At 38.3% G+C, this 12,935-nt stretch overlaps 1 pseudogene; it reads right to left on the bottom strand.

Annotated features, from left to right (window-relative positions):
- Window positions 1–11,618: 11,618 nt before the first annotated feature.
- Window positions 11,619–12,740, bottom strand: LOC114613149 (annotated as a pseudogene).
- Window positions 12,741–12,935: the final 195 nt, after the last annotated feature.

Here is a 12,935-nt window from a genome sequence, read left to right as displayed (position 1 = left end):
TTTGTTCAAATTACTGTCTTATTACAACGAGAACTTCTCATTTGTCAAGGCATCTGCAATTAAATCTATACTCTGATGCAAAAGTGTATTTCTTATGAATAAATTAATATCTATTTACCAAAAACATGCAGAATAAATGAAATATATTTATAACAATGTTATCAAAATGTTTGAAGAGAAACAAGCTTACTTTAACAAAAACATAAGTTATACTGCTGGTCACAAGTGAAGCGCCTTTGGAAGTACATAACATACTCTACAGACTCTGTTCTTTGTAATTAAAATGAAATTGTTAAATGTTTAAAGAAAAAATAAAAAAAAAATTTCCAGTAGATATTTGTTATTTCTCCATGAGTAAATTACGGTATTCATACCATGTGAAAAAAGACAAAATGATTTAAAGTAATTATTAATGCTATCCATAAACCTGGTTAGGCCAGTAGGATATAATAACACAATGAAATGGAATTTTAAGTACAAGGTCTGTGAGTGAATTCTATAAATCTTTTTGTGGGTGTACATTGGCTAGATAGAGTAACTGCTTCCTGAAATAGAATAGACTTGAGTTAACTCTAGTCTTACTTTTTCATTATTTTTTCTACTGTAGATTGTGTAAAATGAATTATTTCTTTTCGGTTTGCATTGAATAAGAATGTGTTTATTTTCCATTAGCCACAGTCAGGTTATCTTCAGTGTCCTGGTCAAATTTTTATACCTCCTTCATGTACTTTGTGGAATCTGTCACTGACTTTAAGTTCTTTGCATTGTTTCTTACGCAGAGTATCACAATTTTATTTCATAAAATTGTTTTTTTTTCCCTGAACACTATTTCTCTCTCTGGAGCCCATATTGAACCTCAATTTACATATATCCTATATTCAGAGTGATATAAGCAAGGATTTCCAAAAATAAAAAAAAAACTTTAAGATTTTGTACATTTACAACTTGTCTTTGCAGAAGCATTTATTTGTCTTCTTTATCACATTTAATATCAGAAAACCTGTTCATGTCATAGTCACAAGCCCTTGTGTTGATGCCACATGTGAAGCACCCCTGTTATTTCCTCTCCACAGTTGAATAGAATACTCTCTAGGAAGAATGTATGAGCACACTGGAACATATACTTGTGGTGAGTTTATTATGCATCACAGACTACTGGATCTACATTTTTAGCTTTAAACTATACCTGAGTTTTTATTATATATTGAAGCCATTTTAATGGATCCCACTGTAAGAGCATCAACACGGAACAATTATAGCAAGACAATTTATTGAATCCAATATTCTTGGCTGAAATTCCTTATCAAAACAAACAAACAAAATACTGTAGTATCTTATTGCAGCATCACATTGTCTGATATATATTTTTGCAGAAAAGACAATGCCCCTTGTATGCAATGATATATGTGGTAACTAGTAGTTGCATGTGGTTTCTAAACTTTAGGAAGATTAAATTTACCATTGAGGCAGCAAACTTTCACTTTCCAGAAGATTGAATTAATTTAAATATAAGAAACCATGTATAATTAGTGACCAGGAACCAGGACTAAGGTCTAAGGTCTGGGATAAATTATAAGGTTTTTTTTACTTGAAATTAATTAATACAATACATTTATTTGCTGACAAACAGAATCAGAATCAATTTATAAAAAGTCTCTTCACCATAGGGTGTTAGTAGACACAAAATGAATAATTGTTCCTGCTCATTTTCTCATCTTTATAGTCAATTTGGATTATATAGCAGCTTGGGCTATATTTCACTTGCAACATTTAGAAGTCTGATAAAATTCTTTTAATCATCCAACTTCCCACTAATTGTCACATTCCTGTAGTGATCATTTATCCATTGATATGTATTTCGAGCTTCGATAAATGGAAATACCAGGATAGAATATGTGTCACATTTTAGCCACTTGATGCATTTTTTTTCTTATTTGAACATTATTTTTTCCATGTCTAAGAAGTGAGACATATTATTTCCTTTCTGTATTCTTTTTTTCTACTTTAGATTTAATGTTAACTTTCCACGATTCCACTTACGTTTAATAGAAAGAAAAGACACAGTGCAATTTTTAATTCATTTGGGATACAGTAACAAAGGTTTAAAATTTAGGTATGAATAATTATGAGAGATCACCCAAGCCAATTGCAATAACGCATATCAAATGAAAGAAATGTATAAAATAAACGTTGAATGCTGTTGACTGTGTGAAGAAAGGACAATCCCAGTACATATGGATAAGAGCATAAACTAATGCTACTAATACAGAAAAGAATGTAGAAACTACTGTTGAAATTAAAACCACTGAAAAATTATCAAATAATTACTCTTGTGTGTTATCTCCAACAGAAATAAAACAAATATAACTTCATAAACACATTTGGACTCATGATTAGTCCAAGACATTATTTTGTCAGGATAGTCAAGATATACCGATAACCTGGATGACACTTGAATGGAAAAAGGGAAACATGACAACAGCGTTGCTAAATGTATCAATATGTGTCCACATAGAATGAACTACAGTCTTTACAAATGGAATCCTGAATGCTTTACATTTTTTACAAATGGAATTATACTGTTACAACATGAAGAGACCAAAGGTATGTTAAATGAAATGTGTCAAACACAGAAAGAAAAATATAACATGTCCTCACTTACAAGTACAATCACATAATTTAAAAATGAGATATACAGAGAAAGAGTCAAGTCTAGAGCATGGATATGCCACATACAGACTACAACTGTTAAAACAGGACACAATTTGCCACCTTTCATTCGCTAAATTAAACTCATAAGACAGTAAACAAGTTAATCTGATCCACAATAGTAAGCACATTACTAGCAATATGTATTGTATAACATACCATAAAATTCATCAAATAAAATAGTAAAATTCACTTTAATTATCTTTTCAAATTACGTGTAAATAATAAGGACTTGAGTTCTGATCACAACAATAGCAAATATTATCTGTATGACTTTGTGTGAGTTACTGCATGAAGTACAGAAAATCGTCTTGGATTCCTGTAATAGAATAACAATTATAAGATTAATGCATACTTAGTGTTTCCAGGAAGTTTCCCGTCTTTTCCTCTTAACCATTGCACTCATTTGATGGAGTGTGTACTTTAGTGGTAGCCAAATGAAATACATGAAAGAATACACCTCACTGAGTTCTAAACACACATTAGACAAGCAAAGCAATATAATTTATTTCTTATTCTTCTCCCTCCGGATATGCCATTAGTTATATAAGTAACTGTGCTGACAGCAGGACTGTCTGCTTGACTTCCTAGCCAAATTAATTTAAGCAAATTACATAAACTTTCTTTGTGTTACATTCATAACTACAGTGAAAACAATAAAGGTAGCCCTTCTGTTAAGATATTATGATAATCAAACTGGATAATGCATCTAAAATAACCAGGACATCTAACACAATACACATTTTAAATAATCACCTTCTATCATGTCATCATCATCATTATCATCATCACCACAACCATAACCATCATCATCATCATCACTGCCATAATCATCATCATTGGCACCACCACCGAAGTGTTTGTAGTACTTCTAAATCTTCCTTTTCATGGGGATGATAATCAGGCAATGAATAGAATTCTTTATTTAAATGTTAAGTTATATAGGTGAATCTCAACTATATTATTTAACAAAAAACAATAGTAATCCTTTAGTTCAGAGGATTTGGACTTTAAAGCAAAATAAATTCAGTACCACATAGGAACTTTGTACATAGTATTACTCCTTTGATGCTAAAACTTACCATATGTAAAAAATAAAGTTCTATCCTTGATTATAGGATTACCCTTCATTACACGAGAAAAGTGTCCAAAGGATTTGACATATGAAACCATTTTGCAAGAACTTTACTTTGTATCACTCGTCTACTAAGTTGGGCTATGTTTATTCAATGAGTTTTGAGGCTATCATACATACTTGATCAATAGTTCGGGTGACTGTCCACATTGTTTTCTATTTCTTGCTTTGGTAGAAGTAGAGTGGCCACTTATCATCTTTAATAATGTTTCCCAACAGAAAAAAATGTTATAAACTAAGAAAGAATCTGTAGATGACACAAACGTTCATTCCCTGCTAAACTGAAAGTACCTTCCTTACATCTATGCTATGTCTGGAATGCTGTTTGGATATGCAAAGTTGGCAACATGCCATCATTACAGTCAGATCCTACACTTTAGGGGGAATCTGTGCCTCTTTGTGTCTCCCTCAAATGACCACATTATATATTTTGCAAATGCATTATCTTTCCTTTTCACATTCTGCTCTCAGCCAAGTAAAGATCTAATGATGTTTTCAAGGGTCAGCTTAAATGTCAACTCCTCTTTGAAGATCTTGCCAAAACCCATTGGCTTAGATCCACAGACTGGATGTCTCTCTCCATCCTTTGTAAGTCTATTGCACTTAATTCCAGTGATTAGGATAATATAGGATATTGAGCACATTTTATTACAGGGTGGTTATTTACACGCCTGTCTCCCATCCCAGACTAGGAGAACTGAGTTAGAAAAAGTGTTTTATTTGCTTATGTGTTTGGTTTAATTAGCAGACAGTCTGGAGTGTGGTTTGGGTACACAGCTTGGGGTAAACTAACTATTCTATAAATTTCACTTGAACTAAACAAAAGATAATCTAACCATACTGATATTTTCACTAAACCCCTTTCCCAACAAAATTAAAAGTCACAATTACATGAATATATTTCTAGAAAATACTAAATTATTATTTTGCTATTTGATGATAATTTGGGGTTTCAAATAGTACTCTGTGCTAAGTTGAAGTACAGAAAATCATTGAAGGAAAAAGGAATGTTTTTTTAAGTTATAATACATGAAAAACTGTTAACTTCATATCTCTCTCTTTTGATATAGGTAAGTGTCCAGATAGTTACTCATAAACACAAAAATATGCAAACATTCATGGACTTACTATATTTCCAAAAGCTCAGTTTGAAAGAAAATTTCATGACTGGGAGCATAGAACAATAAATTGATTCTACCTGTGATTAAAGCCACTGATTTAATTTTGGTTACATACATGGGAAATATCTATCTGATATTTGTTGATATTATGCAACAGCACAGAGTTTTCATTACACTGATTATTAGTTCTACATATAAATTATTAGGTTGGACACTTAATAGTCATGTAAAGTAATTAGTTTCAATTTGCATGCTCATGTTGAATGAACATTAAACTAAAATTCTAATCAGTAAACTAAAACTTTTTTTCCTTTCAAAAATCACACCAAAGATTTTGCCTCATCCTTTTCTGAACAACAGGACGCCAATCTGAAGACTAAAGATTTTGAAATGTTAATTGGAACGAACAGACACATTTTAGAAAATCAGCTGCCTAATGATCTTGGCTGGGCTGCTCTCCAATTAGTGCTGGGTCACCAATTAATTCTTTTGCAGGTGCCCAAGCATCCTGGATACCAATACTGGGCTGAGTCCTCCTGAACCTTGCACTCAGAGCTCTAGTCGAACTAATGACTTTGCCCTTGGTCAAACTTGGACAGTAGCTTTTTTGGTAAAAATGGAAATATCCTTTTTAGTATTCTAAGAAGGATGAAAATCATAGTAAATCGAAACAGTATCATAGCACATTTTAGCTATTTGTGTTCCAACAGTTTTCACTGTGATGCTGGTCTCTATCCATGGTCATGCTGTGTTTTCACATGTATATGCCTTGCCTAAACTTACCTTGACTTTTTTCCCATAATAACTTACTTTTCTGGCTCTCTTTTATGATTTTTTGCAGTCTGTCTAAATTTCATAATTTTCTTGTTACGTAATTATTCAAGCAGTAACTTCAATATTAAGCAAGAGCCTGTCTCTCAAACTATCCAGCCCTAAAAATAACATTTCTATGAGCTAGAGAGATGGATATAGTTTTGAAAGCACTAACTCCTGTTCCAGAGGAACCAGTTGCCTATGCCCTGGTACCCACGTGTAAGTTCTGATTTTAAGGCAAACAGGAACCATCTCCAGTCCTTTTTGGGTGCCTGATATGTATGTGACTCAAGTATACATTCAGCCAAACACTTAAATACGTGAAATAATAAAATCCTATTTTAAAAATTTCAACAACATTTTGGCTGTAACAGCTACAAGTTTTCTATGTGTTTCTATGTACAGTGTGCTTTTGTATACACATATTCACATATGTCCCTGTTTTTCTTGTTTGCTATGGTGAAACTCTTAGAATAGAAAAGCATGGGTGAAAAGAGGGTTGTTATATTTTATAGGTGATAACCCATCATCCAACTAACCAAGGAAAGAGGGACAGACTCTGATGCAGAGATGGTTTGGCAATAATGATTACTGGTTTGCCTCCCGGTTCATGTTCAGCTACTGTCTTATATAACCAAAGTCTAGATGCCCAGGAGTGCCGTCAATCACTACAGTGGGCGAGACTGTTTTTCAATCAAAAAAACCAAAATGCCCCACTGACATTCCAGAACTCAATCTAATTCAGGAACTTCCTCAATTGCGCTACACTCTTCGAGATTTTTTTTTTTAAGTTTGTGAGAATTGAGAAAAACAGATCAGTACACAAGTGCATGGACACACAGTATGTATGAGCGTGCATGCAACTGTGCTATATGTGTATACGCTTGACTGATTTGGGGACTTATGTCTATAATGTGCCTAGGTAATTTTCAACCTCACTCCTTTTTAGTCTCTTCCTAGTCAGACCTTGAGCTTGCCAATGCATTTAATTTTGCCAGCCAAATTTGCTCTGAGGATTTTTCTCTTTCCACTGTCTGAGGTTGGAATTACAGAGACTATTCCTATCCCTACTCCCACCCTACCTCACGTGGTTTCTTGATAAACAAACTCTGGTTTTCTTGCCTTTTTAGCAAGTGTTTTAATTTCTGTGTCATCTCTCCTACCCTTCCTACATAGTTTTGTAGACAAATGTTATTGTTTCTATCTATCTTTCTTGTTATTCACTCATTTAAAATGTAAGACTATTTGCAATCTCTTACTAGTATATAAATCTTTTCAGATATAATCAAGGAATCCTACTATATTTAAGAAACACATCCCAGCTAGTCTCCTCAGAGTTGTATCCTGTAAATTTCATATTACTTCCTTGTCAATTATTTTCTTGTTCCCCTTAATCTTCATGAACATGGAAGTTAAGTTAGTCATTATATGCATGCTACCTTTTACACTTTCTTGCCAATTAATTTATGAAAAGTTACATAAACCTCTTGACCTCAACTTCTTTATGAATAAAATTAAGGTGAAAATATGGACCCTACAAAAGATATTATCCACAACTATCTTTTTAATTATTGTCTCTTTTACATCTGTTGAACTGTGAATGATTGTGACTTGTCTCGCTGATGTACCCCAAATGAGATAGCCATGAAACTAATTATTCAAAGACAGCCACTTTTTGAAATAAAGAGCAATATGACTCTTAAATTTATTGGACAACATGACTAAAACAGAATGTATAAGGTAAGCCATGAATATAGTTATCTACTAGACCCCTTCTCTGATCAAAACATATTTCACACTTCAAGAATCCCCTTCTCCTTGACTAGCCAATGCTAATCTTTCTATAAAAGTAATGCCAAGATAAATATCACGGCATAGTAGCCAAGCATTTTTCTACTGCTATCATTTAGGATTTTAAATCCTACATTAAACACAAATAATAGATATTAATATATTATATGATTTTAATTTATTTTTAATGTATTTATTTGAGTGACTCGGCTGCATGTATATAAACTATGTACAACTTGCACGTCTTGTATCTACTGAGACCAGAAGAAAGCATCTGATACTTTTGAACTGAAATTATTTGTGAATAATTATTTGTGAATGAAGACATTTGTGAGCTACCATGCGAATGTGGAGAACCAAGAGGTGACCCAATGAAGATCAAATTTAATAAATTAAATTAGTGGGAAAAACAAGACATCCTACAAGTTGCTGAACTATTTTAATGGTTTACCTGACACGTCTACTCTTATTGTCTCAACGAATTTATGAATGACATTCTCATTTATTTTAGACAAAGTAGAAAGTCTACCCTCATAAACCCACAACATCAATATAGTATAAACTAACATCTACTTCTCTCAGTGATTTGGTGTTGTCATGTTGTCAAAACATTTCTTAGGGAGACACAACACACACACACACACACCACACACACACACACACACACACACACACACACACACATTTACTCACCTGAGATAAGAATTCCATGATGGATCATGGGTATAAACACCACCAAATTATAATGTGGTAAGCTAATGAATTTTAATAGGGTTACTTATAGAAATATGGAAAAGGGTTACTTATAGGACCAAAAATAAGTTAGCTGTCACCAAAGTGATACATGGGTGACATCTTATAATACATGGGAAATATAGAGCCAATTTGTACAGCCTGCAAGAAGTTAAAAAAGTTGGAATATGTCTCAGTGACTCTGGTTTAAATCGTTTCCTGGCAGCTCAGCTGGTTTCTGCTTCTTTCATGCACAGTCTGAAGATTTTTTTCTTCTAGAAGTCTTCTTTATAGAACAGCTTTCTTCCATATGAGAGGGACTCTTAGCCTTTCTTGCTCATTCTGTCAGTGAAGGGAGGCTTGTTCATGGACTTCCTGAATGTAATTTGAGTTGTTTACCTGGCTGCTTTCTGAGCTTCTTGCAGGATGAAATATTTTATTTTATTTTATTTTATTTTATTTTATTTTATTTTATTTTATTTTATTTTATTGGCAATATGGACTTTATAATTGTTACTGAAGTCAAGTGTGAGGAGAGGGGCTTTTCTCTCATAATTAATGGATAATGCTAATATGTAGTATTAGATTTATAGATTCGTGTCTGTGTACATTTGCTATCAAGAACTTGATAAACTGCTTAGGCAAATGAAAGCATGTTTGATTTTCCAGATGCTTGGATGAGAAGCAAACTGAAAAACTGCTTGGATAACACTTACACTGTGAATACACATATCAGCATGTGATTGTTCTTACAGAACCGCTTGCTTCAAAGAGTATTTTTTTTTAGCCTAATTCTTAAGTGATCTTTCCAAGATAATAATGTGTTTGTCCTCCTTCTGGAGGTAATGGTTCAAGGTACCTCAAGACATATTGTTACCTGAGGTTCTGATTCAATTGGCCACAGGTGGGAAGGGTCATCAACTTCTTTTTAACATCATGGAAGAGTGTAGATGTGGTCGGTAGGCACTGAGAGCCTGGGTACCAAAGGCCTTGACTCTTGCATTTCTCTCTTCTGTCCTCACAAAACTCCCCTGAGGTAGTCCCTGGGTCAGGTAATGTCTCCTCCATGAGACACTAAGGCACAGCGAGGTTATTTGGCTTGTGTGACATTGTGCAGTCTAATGAAAGAGTCATGGGTAGAATCGGCATCTCCAAACAATCCCTCCTCTCCTGGAGATGGACAGCACTTTCACCAACTGACTATGAAGAGTGACTGGGAGGCCAGGTGCGACCATCTGTGTCAGGGATACCATGGAACAGTGCGAAACGGTTCAGAGCCGATCTTCCTACTTGGTGGGAAGTAAATGCATACAAATGGTTGAAGCTACATGAGGGATGAGCTCAACCCTTCCCTTCTAACACCTCATGTCCTTTACATGGATTCATTTAGGCTCATTACAAAACCTGTTGGGATTCATAAAGATTTACTGAGTCTGCTTTTTCAGCTCTGTCACCAGGATGGCTAATCACTCTTGAATGTCCCTGTGATTTGGCTCCAAGAACACACACAGACCTCCCTGCTTTCTCCATTACCAGCCCACCTAGAACAGCCAAGGACCCAGCATTCCCCCACATTCTAAGTGAGTGTGCACACTGCCTTCTCAGGAGATCCCAGCACTCCCCCGTCAGCTGTGCTGGGCCTCAAGACTGATTTCATATTGAGTGTTTTACTTTGCTCTTGGTGCCGCCTCTGTCACCCACATTCCAGGTAACCCTGGCACCTTTACCTTCTAACTCCAGGCTCCCACGAGTCAGGACTTTCCTTGCTTCAGTAAACACTGTCACATCCTGCCACTCACTGGTACACGTAATAAATAATCTCATCCTTCCTTCCCTCACTGCAAGTTCCCACACCTCACCCTGTCTGGGGAAGAGGTGCTTCAGCAGGTCTTTTGTAGATGGTTCTCTTGACTGTAGAATGTACCCAGTAAATGAAGAAGCACATGGTTACACCGGGAAAGAGCACACTTCGCTCTGGGGAGAAGGGCAGCTTCTCCGGGTCTGCTGTGGTTCCAGGACACTCTTCAGAAGAGACTGTTTATATGCTCACCCTGAATACAAGAGACTCTTCCCACCACCACCATGGAAGCGGGCTTCCAAGAGGCCTATAAAATATGAATGGACCCATGACCCAGACACAACATTGCATGGGGCACTTTTGTTGACACAAGAAGCTGTTCAGGGCTCCAAAATACTTCTCACTCGGGCAGCTACACCCTCACTGAGGGGGGGTCCCTCCTGTCACCTACGTGGATAAGCAAACAGGGCCCTTTCTGGAATGGAACCTGGCCCTCCAGCTCCTTCAGAAGGCCCTGGGAGTCAAGGAGGACAGGCATGGGGCGAGCTATGAGGTGAGGAGGAGTGTGAGGAAAGGGATTCTACATTCCCTGACTCCCAGAAAGGATCACTACAAAGGTTCAAAGATGGGGGGAGGGGAGGGGGTGGGGGAAAGGGAAGAGAAATTGCAAAGCTGCATTCAGAATTCTGGTTAAACCAAAGATAACTGAGACTCAAGATACTTCAGAGACTCCCACCCACCCTCCCCTCCCTCTAAGTAAAGTAAGATATCATGGTTCTCTCTCTCTCTCTCTCTCTCTCTCTCTCTCTCTCTCTCTCTCTCTCTCTCTCTCTCTTGCTTATTTGATGCATGCAGATTCATCAGGCCTGCTGCTTTTGTTTCTAAAACATGCAGTGAGCAGCATATACTGTTTGTTGTCCACAGGACCCCTGGCAGGTGCTTAATCATAGCCCACCAGGATGGTGACAAGCAAGAGGCCTTCACTGACAGGCCGGGGCACAGCATGGACTGCTCTGCATGCTCATCCAGAGTTCAGCAGGACATAGAGCCGTGGAAGGAATGTGCAGGGAATCTGTGGAAACCTGGAAAATGTTCTAAGTTCCAGTCTGCGCCCAGTGAGGCTGCACTGGGCACAGACTAAGGCCCTAAAGCTGCAGCAGGTGGGCAGATACCCCTTAGAGGCCCCTGGGCTACATCCTGGGGTGGGGAGGAACTCTGTTCCCAGTACCACCGAAGACCGGAAACTGCTCAAGGGGTCAGATCACACCACAACAAAGCCCTGGTCCCAGCCCTTTAGAAAAGCGTTCGGCTTTCCCTCTCAGTCTCTTGTGTCAGTTTCCTAAGGTCCCCACGTCATCGTGGGCAGCTCAGCTGCTCTTCCACAGACGCCTTCTCTTCACACACTCTTCCTGCACATCTTTCCCCAGCATCCCTCGGTAAGGAGCAGTCCAGTTATCTCTCGTTCCCCTGGAGCAGGACCCCATACATTTCCCAAGGTGGCTCTGTCCCTTCCGGTGCCTCACAGCTTGATGGACGCAGCCGGCTGCTGTGGCACCTGCTCCGTGTCTGGGGGTGGGAAGACACTGGATATGGCTATTTCCATGATGCCCTGGCACAGTTCTGCATAGAGCTTCTGGGCACATGCAGGGCACCGTTGACCTCGATAAGCCAGACCTTCAGCTCTTCAACCACCATGAAGTCAAAGTCGAGGAGCTGGAAGCTCTGGTAAGGGAGGTGCTTGGTGCTGATGGCAGGCTCCACACTCATGAGGCAGCTCCTTATGATGTGTTTGATCTGCAGCAAAATGGTGCTTTCTAAGGTGATGTTCAGAGCGCTTGTTAGGTATTGATTGAACTGCTCGAAGAACATTTCATTCCCTTCTTCATATTTCCCATAGTGCTTTGAGTACTCTTTCTGAATGCAGTGATTGGTCAGATGGGAGGTCTTATCTTGGAAATTATCAACATGATATGGTTCTGAAGCAGTTTGAAGCACACCCTCTCTATAGAGGTAGATATTATATTGATGGTCAACCAGGACTCAGCTTCGAATATCAAATTTGGGGTGACCGGGCTCAAGGAGCAGAGGGTGCTCGAGGTATTTCTGGATCACGTGCACTTGGCCCTGGTTGTCTATGAAATCCAGAAGCTCCGACGCCTCTGAGGAGATGAAGATGCCTTCACCTTTGGCACCAGCTGATGGCTTTGCAATCCAAACGTTGCCCTCCCCATTCTCTTTCTTTCTGTTATAAGAAGCCAAGAAGAATTCTCTCTCATCTGTCCAGAAATTACTGACCAGAAGCTGGATGCCATTCTGCGCTGGAGCGACTGGCATCTTGAGGTTAGTTGGATAAATCACATAGGACTCGGAAAACCATGAGCAGGACTCAGACAACTCCGGACTGGTCTTGACTAGCTTTACTAAAGAAGCTTTGCAGCACAGTTTGTCTGCCCCCCTGTAGTAATTCACCAGCTATACCAGCCCAGGCTCCTGACCTAGTCTCCCAAAGGGCAGTCGGTTCCTCTCCCCCAGCATCAGGTTAAACCTGGGGTTGTCCTGCCTCTTCCAGTAGCCGGTGGCCAGCAGCAGCCGGGAGACCTCATAGACGCTGCTATTCGTCGCGCACCAGGAAGGTGTACATGGCGAAGGGCAGCGCTCCCGGCAGCCACCACATGGGTCCAAAGCACTGCGGCCCTGCATGGGACCGCGCCTACAGATCACCCTAGTGTCTGCCCTGGGTCGAAATCTTTTAATATCAAAGGACAGTTACACAACATTCAGGTACTCCTGTGTGTGTGTGTGTGTGTGTGTGTGTGTGTGTGTGTGTGTGTGTGTG

This window comes from Grammomys surdaster, unplaced genomic scaffold, assembly GCF_004785775.1.
Source record: "Grammomys surdaster isolate TR1022 unplaced genomic scaffold, NIH_TR_1.0 126189, whole genome shotgun sequence".
NCBI classification, from domain to species: domain Eukaryota; kingdom Metazoa; phylum Chordata; class Mammalia; order Rodentia; family Muridae; genus Grammomys; species Grammomys surdaster.
Note: the sequence above shows the minus strand (reverse complement) of the source record. Positions and strands in the feature narration are given on the sequence as shown.